The sequence below is a fragment of the Chiloscyllium plagiosum genome, chromosome 3 (genome assembly GCF_004010195.1).
Source record: "Chiloscyllium plagiosum isolate BGI_BamShark_2017 chromosome 3, ASM401019v2, whole genome shotgun sequence".
Classification (NCBI taxonomy): domain Eukaryota; kingdom Metazoa; phylum Chordata; class Chondrichthyes; order Orectolobiformes; family Hemiscylliidae; genus Chiloscyllium; species Chiloscyllium plagiosum.
The window spans coordinates 13034908-13054823 of NC_057712.1; the positions used below are offsets into that span (position 1 = coordinate 13034908).

Below are 19916 nucleotides of genomic sequence, written 5' to 3' on the forward strand. Positions count from 1 at the left end.
AAAGAAAATTGGATAAATATTTCAATGAGGGAAAATCAAGGAAAAAGGATATGGGAATGAGCTGGGGAAATGTGACTGATTAGATCGCTTTTACAAAGAGCTGGCAAAGGAATGATGGACCTTCTTCATTATGTCTTTCTTGGATTTGATTCGGAGATGCCGGTGTTGGGCTGGGATGTACAAAGTTAAAAATCACACAATACCAGGTTATAGTCCAACAGGTTTAATTGGAAGCACACTAGCTTTTGGAGTGTCGCTCACCTGATGAAGGAGCGTCGCTCTGAAAGCTAGTGTGCTTCCAATTAAACCTGTTGGACTATAACCTGGTATTGTGTGATTTTTAACTTTCTTGGATTTGATCATATAAAAATCAAATTTAAGGTTTAGAGCTTCCAATGAAACTCCGAATGAGTCATATCTCTCAAATGAGAGAGTAGCCCTATGGTCATCTGGGACTATGGTAGGCTTATCTTACCAGAGGATCGGTTACGTGCATTCCTGAAGAAGGGCTTATGCCTGAAACGTTGATTCTCCTGTTCCCTGGATGCTGCCTGACCTGCTGCGCTTTTCCAGCAACACATTTCCAGCTCTGATCTCCAGCATCTGCAGACCTCACTTTCTCCTCAGAGGATCGGTTAGGTCAGTTAGCTGGCTAGCTGTTTATAATGCAGAGTGGCACTAACAGTGTGGGTTCAATTCCATCAAGATCCTGCATTCTCTACCTTGCCTGAGGTGTGGTGAACCTTGGGTTATAAGCATGGCCAGTCCTCTTGTTCTCTTCAGTGTGAGAGTGGGCCTCTGGAGCCAAGATGAGTTTAAAATAGGATATGCTAGCATTGAAGGCAGTTCCATAAAGAGATCACCAAGATGATTCCCGGGATGAAGAGGTTAACTTATTAAGAACAATCAAACAGGTTAGATCTTCATTCCTTAGAGTTTAAAAGAATGAGGAGATTATCACATTGAAGTGTCTCAGATTCTGAGGGGGTTTGACAGGATATTCAGTTAATATCTAGCATTCTCTATCCCCAACACCTTTGAAAGCAAGATCACTGCAAGTATTTAAAGAGGAGGTAGGTCAATTTTTAAAATGTCAGGGTGTTGAGGTCTCAAGCTGATCAACTATGATCTTGTAGAAGGGGATGATGTGGAGGTGCTGGTGTTGGACTTGAGTGAACAAAGTCAGAAATCACATGACACCAGATTATAGTCCAACAGGTTTAGTTGAACTTGACTTCACCTGACGAAGGAGCAGTGCTCCAAAAACTTGTGATTTCAAATAAACCTGTTGGACTATAACCTGGTGTCATGTGACTTCTGACCTTTTAGAAAGGTGGGACAGGCTTGAAGGGCTGAACTGACTATTTCTTATTTCTGATTCCTGATGAAGGGCTCCGGCCCCGAAACGTCGATTTCCCTGCTCCTCGGATGCTGCCTGACCTGCTGTGCTTTTCCAGCAACACACTCTCAACTCTGACTATTTCTTATGTTCTACCTTAAACCAAAATGAGAATGTGCTGGTCTGTGTGTGACACTTTCCTGAAGAAGGGCCTGTGCCCGAAACGTCGAATCTCCTGTTCCCTGGATGCTGCCTGACCTGCTGTGCTGTTCCAGCAATAAAGTTTCAACTGTGTGTGACACTTAGCAAGCTATCGCTGGAAGAAACGGTCCAATATCTGCCTGTTTCAATTCTCCCTGAATTTCAGCACCTTTCTCAGTACTGTACTTTATAACTGCACATCCTTCCTCCATAATGTGCCCTCCCACCCCCACCTCTGCATCCCGACACCCCCACCATTCATCAGAAGCTCAGGGTGAGTCTCATCCCAAAATTCTCATCTGTGCCTCTTTATTGTTAACCGAGAACATGTATGGGAGAAGATTATTCATCTTTAACTAATGCAAATGCCAGTTAGTGATCTTCTGGGATTTGAATGCAATTTGCATTTTATATATTTATTTCTGTTGCTTTGCATTCCAAATTTAAGATGAATCCTATTTCTTTCACTTCATCCCTTAAAACATACGAAGGTGCCCCAAACATCGTGCTATTTGCATGCAAAGGCCTGGATGGTAATCAGCTGTAAATTCACAACAAATGCAAATGTACAGCTTTAATGTAAACGAGGCTATAGAGAGGGGCCTTGGAGGTCTCAGCTGGAGTTCGCTGCCCACTCAGTCCAATAACAACAAACCCAGGTTCATGTGTCAATTCCTATCCATCACCCTGTGATATGCTGTGAATATTGCCTTTTGTACTTACCCACATTCTTTCACGCATTATGCATTGACTGCTAAGGGATTTAAAGGCTCATTTGCAAATATCTTTTGTCAGTGTCCTTGGCGTAGAATGGGAGTCTGACAGCTTCATGTCTAGTTAATTCCTGGGAGCTCCTGTGGGCAAAACTACATATAATCTTCTCTATGTTATCGTTTGCATGTACTGTAGACTGTCAGCAGTAAAGATAGCCTCCAGCCTTTATCAGCCCCACCTCTCTCAGCGGTATTGAAAACAAAAAGGCGAAACTGTGACAATGAATACAGTGCGTTGTACAATACCTCTTAAACTGTGTCAGATTCAGGTCATCTTCATAAATTTTAAATCTTCCAGGCACCGGCATTTGTAGGGGCATGACAGAGGAATTAAGAGCAGGGAGACTGCCAGGGAGATGGTGCAATCCAGATCTACTCAAGTTGAACCAAGTTGGGAACTGTTCCATTTCAGATTCATCTTCAAAATTCCTCCCGGTTGCTACTTAATTGTGAAGCAGATGTGAGTGCTCGGTCCCCAAAGGTCAAGACTGTTTCTAGTTATTCTCATGTGTCATGCACCAACTGCTGCTCTAGATGGCAGAGTCCCATTTCTGATTCTGATCTCAGTTTCGCTGTGTTCAGGGGAACAATGAAGCGACATTCCTAAAGTAGTCCTCTGTGATTTAGTCAACGTTTTTTGCCTTTTTTTATCACCTACTCTATTCCCACAAGCCTTCAAAAGGGTCAGGGTAAAACTGATGGCGGATATTCAGTAAAAACAATCCTGCATTTGTGTATCCTGCTCTGCATTCCAATGGAGAGTAAAAGGGATGGCGTACATAAAGGCTGGGTACTCAGAGCATCCTGTCGACACAGGGGGCTGATGTACTGACACTGATTCATGACCCCTGTGATTCCCAGGCTCATTCAGGTGGTTGGGAAGGGAACGAATGCAGATTAGCCACACCCCCACAGGGGAAAAGGATAAATTGGAGACTGCATCTCCCGGGCGACTATTGTGCAGCTCCAGGGAAAGTGCAGTGGTCTCAATGCTGCAGTCAAGACTGTGAGAGCCAGAAATAATCTTTACCCATTAGTGGACATCGTAGATCTTCCCAGCACTCAGGAAGGGTTCACAGGCAGAAAGCAGCAAGCGGGATTATCAAAAATGGTCTTTTTTTATGTCACCATTAGGGTAGCTTACACAGCCAACATAATAATGTACACCCCCTGATTAAAATAGCTCTTAACATCTTATATGAGCTACGATTGCTGTTAATTATACTTTCTTATCCTTCTTGATCTGTTTTTTCTTTTATTCATTCACAGGATGAGGCCATCACTGGCGAGGAGAAAGTGAGCACTGCAAATGTTGGAGAGTCAATGTCAAAAAGAGTAGCACTGGAAAAGCACAGCCAGTCAGGCAGCATCCGAGGAACAGGAGAGTCGATGTTTCGAGCATAAGCGCTTCCTGATGGAGGAGTTATGCCCAAGGTATTGACTCTCCTGCTCCTCGGATGCTGCCTGACCTGCTGTGCTTTTCTAGCACCACACTTTTCAACTCATCACTGGCTAGTCCCAGCCCACCCTAATTGCCCAGACGACAATTAAGAGTCAACCACAATGCTGAGGGTTTGGAGTGATATGTAGGCCAGGCCAGGTAAAGAATGCAATTTTCTACCTCAAAGGACATTGCTGAACCAGATGGGCTTTCTCTTGACAGTCAGCAATCATTAGCCTCTTAATCCCAGATTTTTATTGAATTCAAATTCCACCATCAACCAGGGCAAGATTCGAACCCAGGTCCCCAGAACATTACATGGGTGTCTCGATTAACAGCCCACTGATAACGCCAACAGGCTATCACTTCCCGTTCATGAACTGTCTGCCGTCTTTGACGTGATTGACTGCACCATACTCTTCTGACATTTCTGATCTTTTGTCCTGCCGCAACATTCCTTGTTATTCAGTCGTAATCACTTAATTTTCTAAAATAACTTCCCTTTCTCCCTTTTCCACATTGTCACATCCAGAGTCCTCTGAGTATCTATCTGTGACTCCCTCCTATTTCTCATCCACAAGCTGCTGCTTGGCAGGATAACCCAAAAACACAATGCCATGTTCACTATTACAAGCTGGTGGCAATCTACTCCATTAATACCTATGCCATTAATACCTATGCCAACTTTTCATACTGATTGGGCAACTTCCAGAATTGGGGAAGCAGCAATTTCCTCAATTTATATTTGGACGACCAAAGACTTTGCTTTTGGGCTCTGAACAGAAAATCTTTTCTCCAGGCACTGACAACATTTCTTTGCCTGGCAAATATCTGAGGCTGAATCAAGCCATTTGCTGTCCTGGTGCTCTATTTGTTTGACCCTGGTGTGAGCTTCTAACCACATAATCACTCCAACAACAAGATCATATACTTGCATTTCAGTGCCATTGCCCATCTCTGGCCAAGCCTCAGCTCATCTGCTGGCGAAACCCACATTCATGCTGTTATTTCTTGACTCAACCAGTCCAATATTCTTCAGACCAGAGTCCAGGCTTGGTAAACTTCCAAACACCCACTGTTTGCACCTTATCTTGCACTATGAGAGATTCACATATGACCTGACCTTGTTGGGCTTCAAAACTGGCAATGTTTTGAACACCGAGTTCATTTCTTTTCAAATTCTTTCTTGGTCTCACCCCTCCAAGGTACTGATAATAATGGACAGGCAGGAATGGACTACCTCTGGCAGATCTTGAAGTCAGAATTTCCTTGGAGGTACGGCCAACTGTAATAGTGGAAGCTGGTTTAGAGTCATAGAGTTATAGAGATGTAGAGCACGGAAACAGACCTTTTGGTACAACTTGTCCATGCTGACCAGATATCCCAACCCAATCTAGTCCTATCTGCCAACATCCTGTCCATACCCCTCCAAACACTTCCTATTCATTTACCTATCCAGATGTCTTTTAAATATTGCAATTGTACCAGCCTCCACCACTTCCGCTGTCAGCTCATTCCGTACCACTCTCTGCATGAAAATGCTGCCCCTTTGGTCTCTTTTATATCTTTCCCCTCTCACCCTAAAACTACGCCCTCTATTTCTGGATTCCCCCACCCCAGGGAAAAGACCTTGTCTATTTACCCTATCCATGCACCTCATGATTTTATAAACCTCTATAAGATCACCCCTCAGCCTCCGATGCTCCAGGGAAAACAGCACCAGGCTGTTCAGCCTCTCCCGATAGCTCAAATCCTCCAACCCTGGCAACATCCTTGTGAATCTTTTCTGAACCCTTTCAAGTTTCACAACATCATCTAAGTGGTTTCTTGACGGTAGCAGGTCAGGGTAGCTAAGCAAATGAGAGTTATTGGGAGCAACGTTAAGGTGAGTCAAATGTTTGGGAGAGTTCGAGGTGACTGGTGGATGAAAAACATAATGTCAGGTTCACTATTACAAGCTAATGGCAATCTACTCCATTAATAGCTATGCCAACAGATTGACTTCTTCCAATTTATCATACTGACTTGGGTGAGTTGGGCATCAGATATCTGAGATGGAGTTGTGCATGGAGCAGAGATTGAAAATTGGAATTGGGGTGAATGGTACATCTGAGGTTGATGGATTGAATGTTGGTGATTGTTGTAATGAATTTGTGCCAGTCTTCAGCGGTGTTTGGTCCAATCAAGTGGCTTTGTCAAACTTGTCTGGACAAGCTCTGGGTTCTGGTCAGGATCCCAGGTGGAGCTGCCGAGCTGGCCTGCAATCAGAGCATAACATTCAGAAATTTGATTGAATAAACATTTGGCATGATAATAAATGCTTCCATTGCCTGAATTGGTTTGGAAAGGTATTGCATGCAAGCCCCATGATGTCATTTGTCACATGGTCTGATCCTATTTATTGCTACCCAACAATATGAGTCAAAGATCCTCACCAGAATATGGTTGGCACACTGGTATTGATGAGACACAACCCGTCAAAATACATTAAGAAGATAGCATAGACCCTTACCTTTTCTTATTTTAAAAATCAAGTGCTAGGTGTTTCATTCTGGTTGGTCAAACTACCGGATTTAAAGCAAAGCATTGACTATAATTAAAATACATCAAAAGAAAGAAGAAATTGCAATAGCAACTTTATTGGAAAACTTATTAGAATAATGGATTATCTTACTAATAAGCAGTAACTGTTCCCATATAGTAACATCCCATAAACACACCCTTGGCAAAAGCAAAGTCAATAAAATAGATTGTCTCACATGAAATTCAAGTAACCCAAGAAGAAAAACATCAAGAGAAAATGCTGAGAGAGTGTGTAGTGGGGGGAAATACACTGCAACTTCCAAATCCAGCTGAGACCTCAGCAAGAACTGCTGCTACTGATAACCTAAAAAAACCCTCAAAATCCTGGTTCTGTGGGAATTGGTTCCATCTATTCAGGCTGCTTCTATTGTTCCAACTTGGAAAAAACCCATAAGATGGGCTCAAAACTTTATCTCTGTTTCTCGCTCTACAAATGATGCTAGACCTGCTGAGTTTCTCCAGCACTTCCTGTCTTTGTATCAGATTTGCAGCATCTACAGTTCTTTGTTTTATTTTAGTTAAATACATAGAGTCATAGAGATGTACAGCATGGAAGCAGACCAGATATCCCAACCCAACCTTGTCCCACCTGCCAGCACCCGGCTCATATCCCTCCAAATCCTTCCTATTCATATACCCATCCAAATGCCTCTTAAATGTTGCAATTGTTCCAGCCTCCACCACATCCTCTGGCAGCTCATTCCATACACGTACCACCCTCTGCGAGAAAAAGTTGCCCCTTAGGTCTCTTTTTTTTCCCCTCTCACCCTAAACTTATGTCCTCTAGTTCTGGACTCCCAGACCCCAGGGAAAAGACTTTGCCTATTTACCCTATCCATGCTCCTCATAATCTTGTAAACCTCTCTAAGGTCACCCCTCAGCCTCCGATGCTCCAGGGAAAACAGCCCCAGCCTGTTCAGCCTGCGACTCCACTTTCAAGGAGCTATGAACCTGCACTCCAAGGTCTCTTTGTTCAGCAACACTCCCCAGGACCTTACCATTAAGTGTATGAGTCCTGCTAAGATTTGCTTTCCCAAAATGCAGCATTTCGCATTTATCTGAATTAAACTCCATCTGCCACTTCTCAGCCCATTGGCACATCTGATCAAGATCCTGTTGTAATCTGAGGTAACACTCTTCGCTGTCCACTACATCTCCAATTTTGGTGTCATCTGCAAACTTACTAACTGTACCTTTTATGCTCACATCCAAATCATTTATGTAAATGACAAAAAGTAGAGGGCCCAGCACTGATCCTCACATGACAGCATTATCACAGACCATGGTAGGGTGTGGGCACAAGTTGGTTGACTAACTGACTGCCCTGATGGATTACAAAGTACAGCATTCGTGATACAAAATAGAGTTAATACCTTTCTATGGCAATATCACACAGTATGATATCCCCATGATGCCATCACTTAACTCTCTTCAAGTTACTTGTTTGCCTGATCACAGCTACAGAGAAACATCACAACATGCTCCAATATTAAGGAATGCTCCTCACCAGATATTAACTGTAGGAGAATAATAGGATAAGTAACTGAGTAAATATTACACAACAGGTCCAACAAGTCTTCAAAGGGGAGGTTTGTTCTGAAAAATCTTGATCATGAGGTGTTGTTGTCTCTGGCTGGGTCAGCAATTGATGTCTATCCATACTGTCCCTTCAGAAGGTGGTGATGAGCTGCCCTCCTGAACTGTTGCAGCTCCACTACCACCTGATGAAGGAGCGTCGCTCCGAAAGCTAGTGTGCTTCCAATTAAACCTGTTGGGCTATAACCTGGTGTTGTGTGATTTTTAATTTTGTACACCCCAGTCCAACCCTGGCACCTCCAAATCATGGCAGTTCATCAGATACTTGTACACCTCTGTGCCCCGGGCATTTTAGGATTTTAATCCAGTGACAATGAAGGAACATTGATATGGTTCCAGCAGTGATATAACACCAGTGACATTTTTGGAGAGGATACAATTTCAAGAGGCATTCCAAAAATGCAAGTTGAAAAATCGGGAAAGAAATTGAAAGAAGTGTTCCCTGGAAAGTAGAAAATCAAAGACTGAATTCCTAACAGTGGCAGCATTTTGGATAAGCTTTGGCGATCTGAAGACTCAAAGGAATTAACTGTTCTATCCATATGACCAAGAGGAAGGGAGACTGATTATACCAAAATGGTGAAACTGAAGGTGGCGCAAGAAGGACATTGGTGAGGCCTCTTCTGGAATACTGTGCCCAGTTCTGATCATCCAGTTAGAGGAAGAACATTATCAAGCTGGAGAGGGTTCAGAAGAGACTTACCAAGTTGTTGCCGGGTATAGAAGTACTAAGTTATACAGAGAGGCTGGAAAGCCTGGGACCTTTGAGGAAGAGAGGAGGGGGAGTAGTGTTTTTGATAAGGGATAGCATTACAACTGTAATTTAGGGAGGATATTCCTGGAAATACATACAGGGAAGTTATTTGGGTGGAACTGAGAAATAAGAAAGGGATGATCACCTTATTGGCATTGTATTATAGACCTCCCAATAGTCAGAGGGAAATTGAGAAACAAATTTGAAAAGAGATTTCAGGGATCTGTAAGAATAATAGGATGGTTATGGTAGGGGATTTTAACTTTACAAACATAGACTGGGACTGCCATAGTGTTAAGGGTTAGATGGAGAGGAATTTGTTAAGTGTGTACAAGAAAATTTTCTGATTCAGTATGTGGATGTACCTACTAGGGAAGGTGCAAAGCTTGACCTACCCTTGGGAAATAAGGTAGGGCAGGTGACTGAGGTGTCAGTGCGGGAGCACTTTGGGGCCAGTGACCATAATTCTATTAGATTTAAAATAGTGATGGAAAAGGATGGACCAGATCTAAAAGTTGAAGCTCTAAATTGGAGAAAGGCCAATTTTGATGGTATGAGGCAAGAACATTTAAATGGTGACTGGGGGGCAGATGTTCGCAGATAAATGGACAGCTGGAAAATGGGAAGCCTTCAAAAATGAGAAAATGAGAGTCCAGAAAAAGTATATTCCTGCTCGGGTGAAAGGAAAGGCTGGTAGGTGTAGGGAATGCTGGATGATGAGAGAAATTGAGTGTTTGGTTAAGAAAAAGAAGGAAGCATATGTCAGGTATAGACAGGATAGATCAATGTCAGGTATAGACAGGATAGATCAAATGAATCCTTAGAAGAGTATAAAGGCAGTAGGAGTGTAGTTAAGAGGGAAATCAGGAGGGCAAAAAGGGAACATGAGATAGCTTTGGCAGATAGAATTAAGGATAATCCAAAGGGATTTTATAAATTCATTAAGGACAAAAGGGTAACTAGGGAGAGAATAGGGCCCCTCAAAGATCAGTAAGGCAGCCTTTGTGTGGAGCCGCAGGAGATGGGGAGATACTAAAAAAGTATTTTGCGTCAGTATTTACTGTGGAAAAGGACAAGTAAGATATAGAGTGTGGAGAATTAAGTGGTGACATTTTGAAAAATGCCCATATTACAGAGGAGGAAGTGGTGGATGTCTTAAAACACATGGGCGGCATGGTGGCACAATGGGCGGCATGGTGGCACAGTGGTTAGCACTGCTGCCTCACAGCGCCTGAGACCCGGGTTCAATTCCCGCCTCAGGCGACTGACTGTGTGGAGTTTGCACGTTCTCCCCGTGTCTGCGTGGGTTTCCTCCGGGTGCTCCGGTTTCCTCCCACAGTCCAAAGATGTGCAGGTTAGGTGAATTGGCCATGCTAAATTGCCTGTAGTGTTAGGTAAGGGGTAAATGTAGGGGTATGGGTGGGTTACGCTTCGGCGGGTCGGTGTGGACTTGTTGGGCCGAAGGGCCTGTTTCCACACTGTAATGTAATCTAATCTAATCATAATCTAATCAAAAACATAAAGGTGGATAAATTCCCCAGGATCTGATCAGGTGTACCCTAGAACTCCTTGGGAAGTGAGGGAAGTGATTGCTGGACCCCTTGCTGAGATATTTGTATCATTGTGGTACCACTATTTAAGAAAAGTGGTAAGGAAAAGCCAGGGAACTTTAGACCAGTGAGCCTGACATTGGTGGTGGGCAAGTTTTTGGAGGGAATCCTGAGGGACAGGATTTACATATATTTGAAAAGGCAAGGACTGATTAGGGATAATCAACATGGCTTTGTGCGTGGGAAATCATGTCTCACGAACTTGATTGAGTTTTTTGAAGAAGTAACAAAGCAGATTGATGAGGGCCAAGCAGGTGGATGTGATCTTTATGGACTTCAATAAGGCGTTCAACAAGGTTAGATTAGTGAGCAAGGTTAGATCTCATTGAATACAGGGAGAACTAGCCATTTGGATACAGAACTGGCTCAAAGGTAGAAGACAGAGGACGGTGGTGGAGGGTTGTTTTTCAGACTGGAGGCCTATGATCAGTGGAGTGCCACAAGAATTGGTGCTGGGTCCATGACTTTTCGTCATTTAAATGACTTGGATGTGAACATAGAAAGTATAGTTAGTAAGTTTGCAGATGACATCAAAATTGGAGAGGTAGTGGATAGCGAACAAGGTTACCTTAGATTACAATGATCAGATGGGTCAATGGGTTGTGGAGTGGCAGATGGGGTTTAATTTATATAAATGCGAGGTGCTGCATTTTGGGAAAGCAAGTCATAGCAGGACTTATATACTTAATGCTAAGGTCCTAAGGAGTGTTGCTGAACAAAGAGACCTTGAAAGTGGAGTCACAGTTAGATAGGATAGTGAAGAAGGCAACTGGTATGCTTTCCTTTATTGGTCAGAGTATTGAGTACAGGGAGTTGGGAGGTCATGTTGTGACTGTACAGGACATTTGTTAGGCCATGTTTGTTGGAATATTGTGTGCAGTTCTGGTCTCATTCCTATCAGAAGGATGTTGTGAAACTTGAAAGGGTTCAGAAAAGATTTATAAGGATGTTGCCAGGGTTGGAGGATTTGAGCTACAGGGAGAGGTTGAATCGGCTGAGGCTGTTTTCCCTGGAGCGTCGGAGGCTGAGGGGTGACCTTATAGAGGTTTATAAAATCATGAGGGGCATGGATAGGATAAATAGACAAAGTTTTTTCCCTGGAGTGGGGGAGTCCAGATCTAGTGGGCATAGGTTAAGGGCGAGAGGAGAAAGATATAAAAGAGATCTAAGGGGTAACTTTTTCATGCAGACAGTGGTGCGCGTATGGAATGAGCTGCCAGAGGAAGTGGTGGAGGCTGGTACAATTGCAACATTTAAAAGGCATCTGGATTGGTATATGAATAGGAAGGGTTTGGAGGGATATGGGCTAACTGCCGGCAAATGGGACTAGATTAGGTTGGGATATCTGGTCCGCATAGAGGAGTTGGACCGAAGGGTCTGTTTCGGTGCTGTACATCTCTATGATTCTATGATTCTATGATTCTAAATGGTGGATGTGGGTACAATTACAATGATTAAAATACATTTGGATAGATACATGAATAGGAAAGGTTTGGTGGGATATGAGCCAGGAGCAGGCAGGTGAGACTTGTTTAGTTGGGGATTAATCAGAAGTGGGTACTGCAGTTGCTGGAGATTAGAGTCAAGATTAGAGTGGTGCTGGAAAAGCACAGCAGGTCAGTCAACATCCAAGGGGTAGGAAAAATCGATGTTTCAGGCAAAAGTCCTTCTTCAGGAAGTTTGGGATTATGTTTAGCATGGACTGGTTGGACAGAAGGGTCTGTTTCCATGCTGTATGACTCTGTGACACGATATATCATTAGCAGGGACCATGACACTGTCCAACATAAAATACAAAAAAGATTGTAATAGTGGAATCATAAAACAGCACTGAAGAAGGTCATTCTGTACTCAGGTCTGCACTTGTTCTTTCAAAGAGCCGTGCTATTATTACCACTTATCTACTCCCGCCTCATAACTCTGCATTTTATTCTCCTTTAACTACATAGTGGATTCCCCTTTCAAAGTTTTTATTGAATGGCTCATTCATTCATAGCTTCATAGAATACCCACAGTGTGGAAACAGGCTCTTTGGCTCAACAAGTCCACACTGATCCTCTGAAGAGTAACCCACCCAGACCCATTCCCTTACCTTATTATCCTACCTTTATCACTGACTACAGCTGAAAATGTGTTGCTGGAAAAGGAATCCTGAAGAAGGGCTTATGCCCAAAATGTCGATTCTCCTGTTCCTTGGATGCTGCCTGACCTGCTGCGTTTTTCCAGCAACACATTTTCAGCTCTGATCTCCAGCATCTGCAGTCCTCACCTTCTCCTCACTGACCACAGCACCTAACCTACACACCCCTGAACACTGTGGGCAATTTAGCATGGCCAATTCACCTATCTTGCACATCTTTGGATTGTAGGAGGAAACCAAAGCACCCAGAGGAAACCCACACAGAGAGTTGCCCGAGGTTGGAATCCAACCCGGGTCCCTGACACTGTGAGGCAGCAGTGCTAACCACTGAGCCACAATGCCACCCCCTATCATTATAGTCTTGATAAGCACTTATCAGTGGCTTGCAGAAAATCATTTGCATTGGTTTGTGATTGTTTCCATTGTGAATTGCTTACCAAACTAGTATGTATTGAATCTCTAAATACCATTTGCCAGAGTAATGTTTTCTCTCTGTATATTGGAATAATTGTATTATGCGTGTGAAAGACTTTTAGGTCGACAGTTTATGATGTATGGATTAATTCCAGCACTAACTGAAGTTACCATGAAGATTCCGCCTTCACAACCTCACATTTTGCCTAAGGAGTCGTGACCCTCAGGTTAAACTACTTGCAGTTGCCTCTTCTCCTTAAAACAACTAACAAATCATCTCTTGCCTTCACTCCTTTGCTACCACTCCCAGTTTACTGAGTCCATCCATACAAATGTCATCCCTTATCCTGGTAACATTCTAATAAATCCTGTGTATTCTCCAAAGCTTTCACACCCTTTATAAATTGTGGTACCCAGAATTGGAAACTTATTTAGATAAACAAGTGTCTTTTTAATATAGATTTGTATTTTATATTTTGTACTTTAATCCTCTTTACTTAATAAATCCAATAGTCCTATATGCTTTATTAACTGCCTTGTTAAGCTTTCCTTGCACCTTTAAAGATATGCACAAAAATGATTAGTTATTCACTTCAATGTTGTTTGTGGGACATTGCTGTTAGATTTCCCCTGACTCATTATGCTTTATGCATGTGTTGAATTCATTCACAAGTTTAATTCCAGATATTGGGATGATGATGAGAGGACTGAATTTTATGTGCCCCTTCTGGGCTGTTCCCAATTCGACAACATTGTACGTAATCTCTGTAGTAATATTCTTGCATTATCTATATGTAACACCAATGAAGCATGTGAATTCTGTTTATTTGAGGGTCTCTAGTGGGTTTGTTCATAGCTAAACTAATATTGACAGTATAGAGTAATCTCTAGACACAGCCTAATGAGTTTATAGAGTGACTCATCATGAGAAATGATTTGTTCAGGTGCATCAAACAGACTGAACATGGCACACAAAGTACCTGTTATGACATGCCTGCAGCATTCTTTACCTGTCTGACAGTTGACAATTATTGAGGAATAATTGATGACTAGGTTGAAGTTGCTTCCCTTCTCAATAAACATATCCAAGGAAGTTTTTTGGAACAAGGAACTGCTGGAATCTCATGAAGATGTAGAGATGCTCTACACTGTTGTTGCTCTTGGCACTGGAATACCTTACACATCGTCTCTAACATTTTGATCATTATTAGTTCCTGACCAATTGACTACATCATGAACTAGTCATCTTGTCTTCTTTATACCAAATGGCCATGCTGTTAACTTGCACCTGTAGCTATGACCTTTTTTATTATGCCCATTGATTTGATTTTGATTTGATTTATTGTCGTTAGGTGCACCTAAGTACAGTGAAAAGCTTTGTTTTGCCAATAGTACAGGCAGGTCATAACAAACAAGGACATACAGATCATAGAGTGCTTAGACCGAGCAAGGCATACAAGTTAAGACTGCAAAGGAGGTGCACAAAGCAAGATGAACATTAGCAAGATCAACATTATCTGAAGCTAGAGAAGTCCATTTGGCAGACTAATAATGGAAGGGAAGAAGCTGTTCTTCGACCTGGGATGCATGTGGATAATTTCCACATTCTTCAGCATTTGCACTAACCAAAATGCAATAGATTGATTTTTGAAGACATCTCCTACCTCAATGTCCATGCTGCCAACTTGTAGATCAAGTGAAACATCTACATCTTTGTTTCGATTTGGCAATCCTCTCAATGAATCTGAGGTGACTGTTTGTCTGTCTACTTTGGTACCAGATTTGCAGCAAACACTGAAGTTATATCCTTATATTTTTAATCAAAGATCATTGTAGTCTTGATAAGCACTTATCAGTGGCTTGCAAAAAATCATTTGCTTTGGTTTGTGATTGGTTTCCATTCTGACTTGTTTATCGAACTGGTATGTATAGAATCTCAAAATACCATTTGCCAGAGCAATTATTTCACTCTGTATATTGGAATAATTATATGATGCTTGTGAAAGATGTTTGGATTCAAATACAATTGGTTTTCCATTTTGCCCCTTCTGTGGCTTGTCAACTTCCAGGGTTGTCTTCTTCTTTGGGCCATGGTACTCCTGGGTGCAGTTTTACACTGACAACACTTGTTTGAGAGACATCAACTATGCTGACAATTATATGTTGATGATCCTGCAGCCACACATTTGGTACATCAGTCTTTACAAAACTCTTGTAAGTGATGATACTTTACCAGAAAGGTTCAGAATGTATAGTGCTGAGAAGCTGAGAGTTCAAAGTGTCTCTGTAAATCTTCTTTGTCATGCAGGACAGGCATTTGTTTATATCTTTGACATAACCTGTGTCAAGTCAGATTCCACAACTTACGTATATAGAGCCAAAGGATTGATCTGACCCACTTTCAACTTAAACCTCTCAATGGTATAAATGAGCACTTCATGGCAAGTTACTGCCATCAGTGAGTGAAGCTTCCAATAATTCTCTTCTTTGGTTTCGCCCTTTAATGCAATATTATCAGCAAGGCAAAATGTCCAGGTATATTTTCTGCAATTTTGTCTTTTTACTGTCTGTTCAGATCTTGCCTCCGATAAGCTAAAAGTTTCTTGAAGTAATATCTTCCAAATGGTATTTTGGAGGTAATAATATCCTGAGATTCCCCTGACTAAGGAAACTGACCAATGTCCATGTTTAACAACTAGTTTGAAGAAGAAACTTGCTTCAGTCAGTATTCTTGGTCTCTTCTACCATTATAGGCACCGTGATGGCCATGTTAATTAGTGCATGTGTTTTGAGAACTGTACATGATGATATTTCTGCCATCTCAATGAAAATATTGCTTCTACACCAAAATGGCATAGGTACATCGCATTGTTAGTGTCCCAGTGCAAGGATTGTAACCCACTCTGTGCGGTTAAGTTAGCGGTTGCCAGTTGTATCACTTTGTTGCAATGATCCTGTTACATGCCCTTCAGAATCCAGACTGGTAGGGTCTTTACAGCGACTGCTCTGTTAGTTTGGATTGTGTATTTGTCAGTCTTCTTTGGGAGATTATATTGATTGTGGTAAACATTTTGGGTTGGTTGACTTTGTCCACACCATATGTTGCATTCACAATGTGGAAAGATCATTTGTCCTCTCGTTAGAAATTGTTCTGGACTGGATCTTGAGCCAGGTATGTCTTGCTTTGAACTTTGTGTATTGGCTCATGTTAACACAGATCTCTGGTGTATTCCTTGCTGTTACTGCTATGCATGTCTTCATCTGAACGTGTTCAGCATGCCTCGAACAGGTTGGTCCCTGTTGTACCCTCTGGCTGCATCCTTGGAGCCAGATTTCTTGTACAGGCAGCCGGTGCCCTGTTGTACCACATGCCTTGCACAGATCTTGGAATCCCACAGAGCTTTGTAGTGGGTGCAATAGATCACAATTGCCATGCAACCTGCTCACGTTTTGTTTGGTGAAGGCATTGCTTCATTCAACAGAATGAATATCGAAAATCCCAAATTTCTGTAAATTTTCACTCCGCTTTTTGCACTAGCTCCCTGAAATTCCAGAAAGCCATCGAGGATACCTAGAATACAATATATGGATACTGCAACCAGTTGTTTCTTCTCAAAATGCATTGAGCCTAAATTGTCTTTATGTGATGCTCTGGTGAAGCATTATGCTTGATCATCTGTTCCAGCTGTGATTTTGAGACCCTGGCATTATTTAGATATCAGGTCAATCAGCTGCAAACATCAAATTGGCATCCCAGTGTAGATCCCAGTAAAGTACGTAGGAATTGGGATGGGCTATCGTGGATAATGGGCCCCCAAGCATGCATTAAGATGCTGAGTGCTCAGATTTATATTAGTTAGCTCTGACAAGCCCTTCTGATCTTCCAATCCTCTGAAGATAATTGGACACATGCTTTTACTGACCAGCTTTAATCCGTTAATGGGAAAACCACACAATTTGGCAATCAGGATCCTGTTTACACCTCAGGACTCCAACCTCTCATGAAGTCAGCCTATTTCTCATTGTATTATCTGTTCTTTATAATTCTGAATCATCTTTAAGTGTCTTCAATAGCCTATTATTTAAATTAATTTGCCATTTTAGGCGTCTCCAATTTCAGGCATTCATAGTTGCCCTAATTTAATTTATGAGCTTTGATCCCACTCATCCGCCTGTCTCTCTCTTTCTCGAACTGAATGTGGAAAGACATCCTGGTTCAAGCCCTCATTCAAAATAAAACAGGATTGATATCGTAAGTCTCAATAGGACTATGTTATGATCACCAATCCTGTTTCGAGCCCTTTTCTGTCCCCGTATAATGCCAGGAAAAATCAACCTAATTAGGTGAACTTGTCTAAAGTTATGATGTATAATGCTCAGCTGCATCTCCAGAAAAGCAGCACTCCATTGTAAAAGTATGACTGCTTATGGGGAAACTCCCAACTATAAGCTTCTAACCCTTAGCACGTAAAGAACAGTGGAATGTGTCTCACAGATCAATGGAAACAATTGCCTGCAGTAATGTCTGCATGCCAATTCACTTAATTATGCATTTAAAATCTTCACTCAACTTCAAATACGAACAACTCTTAGTTCCTCCATCATGTTGGTATTTGCAGAGTGTAAGAGATCAGTGGATGATTAGTTTTACCTTTGGAGACTAACGGTGTGGGTATTCCTGATCCAAGCCGATCACGGTAATTCTGCATAAGCTTTGTTTAAACAGGCAAAGAACATAGATGCATCCATTAAATCGACAAGGGTGGGGTGCATGTTCTAACTAAGCCTGCGAAGGTAAGACCACCATGTGCTGTTCACATGCTGAGAGCCAGATGCCCTAAGAAGAGTCAGACAGGAATCAAAACTTTAACACTATTTCGAGAAGTCTTTTTCCCCTCTCCTGTCCAAAACACACTGCTCAGCATAAACCATCAAATGACCAGGGTTCTTGATGTAACTGCTTTTGTAGGATATGTGCCCTTAGACCTATCTAGACCAGGTGGTGAATTAACGACCTGTTCCCTGTGCCCATACCCTAACCCCCAGCTTCATGTGGCTGGGAAAACCAGGATAAAGTATGCCAGCCCAATACTTACCAATATCAGGTTAACACAGTGGGAAGGAATGTGAATTCTTCCTTTAACAGAATTTCTCATGCCCATTAGAGGCTCCTCACCGAAATATTATTACTCCCTTTGTGACGCCAGAGTGGGCGGTATGGTGGCATGTGGTTAGCACTGCTGCCTCACAGCGCCAGAGACCCGGGTTCAATTCCCGCCTCAGGCGACTGTCTGTGTGGAGCTTGCACATTCTCCCCGTGTCTGCGTGGGTTTCCTCCGGGTGCTCTGGTTTCCTCCCACAGTCCAAAAATGTGCAAGTTAGGTGAGTTGGTCATGTTAAATTGCCATAGTGTTAGGTGAAGGGGTCAATGTAGGGGAATGGGTCTGGGTGGGTTGCGCTTCGGAGGGTCAGTGTGGACCTGTTGGGCCGAAGAACCTGTTTCCACACTGTAAGTAATCTAATCTCAAAACTGATGTGCTGCTGAGGCTGTACAGGGCATGAAGAGATGAGGAGGTGTTTCCTCAGCCAGACAGTGATGAGTCTGTGGAAACCATTGCCGCAGAGGGCTGAGGAGGCCAAGTCACTGACCACGTTTAAGACAGAGGCAGATAGTTCTCAATTGGAAAAGAGATCAAAGACTACTGGGAGAAGGCCAGAGAATTGGGTTAAAAAACATATTAGAGAGTGTGAGGACTGCAGATGCTGGAGATCAGAGTTGAGAGTTTGGTGCTGGAAATAACAGCATGTCAGGCAGTGTCCGAGGAGCAGGAGAATTGACGTTTCGGGCATAAGCCCTTCATCAGGAATGAGGCTTGTGGGCCAGGGGGATGAGAGATAAATGGGAGGGGGGTGGGGCTGGTGGCAAGGTAGCTGAGAATGCGATAGGGAGATGAAGGGGTGGAGGGAGAAGGTGATGGGTCAGAAAGGAGGGTGGAGTGGATAGATGGGAAAGATGATGGACAGGTCAGGAGGGCGCTGCTGAGTTGGAGGATTGGGACTGGGATAATGTGGCAGGGATGGGAAATGAGGAAATGAGGAGGAAGAACACCTCATATTCCACCTCGGGACCCTGCAACCACATGGAATCAATGTGGATTTTACCCATCACCAGATATATTTTTCCCTCCCCACCCCAATCAGCATTCCAGAGAGACCATTCCCTCCATCACTCCCTTGTCAGATGAATGCCCCTCACCAGCCCACACTCCACTCCCAGCACCTTCCTTTGCCACCACATGAAGTGCCAAACCTGCACCCACACCACTCCCCTCATCTCTGTCCAAGGTCCCAAAGGATTCTTCCACATCTGGCAGAAATTTACCTGTCCCTCTACCAATGTCATCTACTGTATCCGTTGCACCCATTGTGGTCTCCTCTACATTGAGGAGACAGGACGCCAACTTGTGGATCATTTCAGAGAACATCCGCAGCAACCAACCCCACTGTGGCTGAATATTTCAACTCCCCCTCCTATTCCACCACAGACATACAGGTGCTGGACCTCCTCAATCACCAAACTTTTACCACCTGATGCCTGGAGGAAGAACACCCTCATATTCTGCCTTGGGACCCTGCAACCACACGGAATCCATGTGAAGGAGGAGAGTAGATGTTTCGGGTATAAGCCTTTCATCAGGAAGGGCTTTTGCCCAAAACACCGACTCTCCTGCTCCTCGGATGTTGCCTGACCGGTTGTGCTTTTCCAGCACCACACTTTTTAACACTTACCAGTCTAACATAAATATTGTCCAGACCTTGTTGCACATGCATTGGTACCTGAGAGTCATCAATGGCTTAACATCATTCAGTCATCAACAAACATTCCCAGTTCTGAACCTTGTTATGTAGGGATGGTGATTAATGAAGCAGTGGAAGATATTTGGGACACTACTCAGGGAACCTTTGTTCTAAGAATGAGATAAGTTGACTCTAGCCAAAACAGCCATCTCCTTTTGTGCCATGTATGACTCTAACTAGACCTGATGTGAGGTGCCAGTGTTGGAC

General features: G+C 42.9%; 1 long non-coding RNA gene across 1 annotated transcript in view; it reads right to left on the reverse strand.

Moving 5' to 3' along the window:
- Positions 1-2794, reverse strand: part of LOC122548617 — a 77753-nt gene extending 74959 nt beyond the window's left edge. Inside the window, exon 1 of the long non-coding RNA XR_006311275.1 lies at positions 2560-2794. This is a non-coding gene — a long non-coding RNA (uncharacterized LOC122548617). The remainder of the gene's footprint in view (positions 1-2559) is intronic.
- Between the last annotated feature and the right edge of the window lie 17122 nt (positions 2795-19916).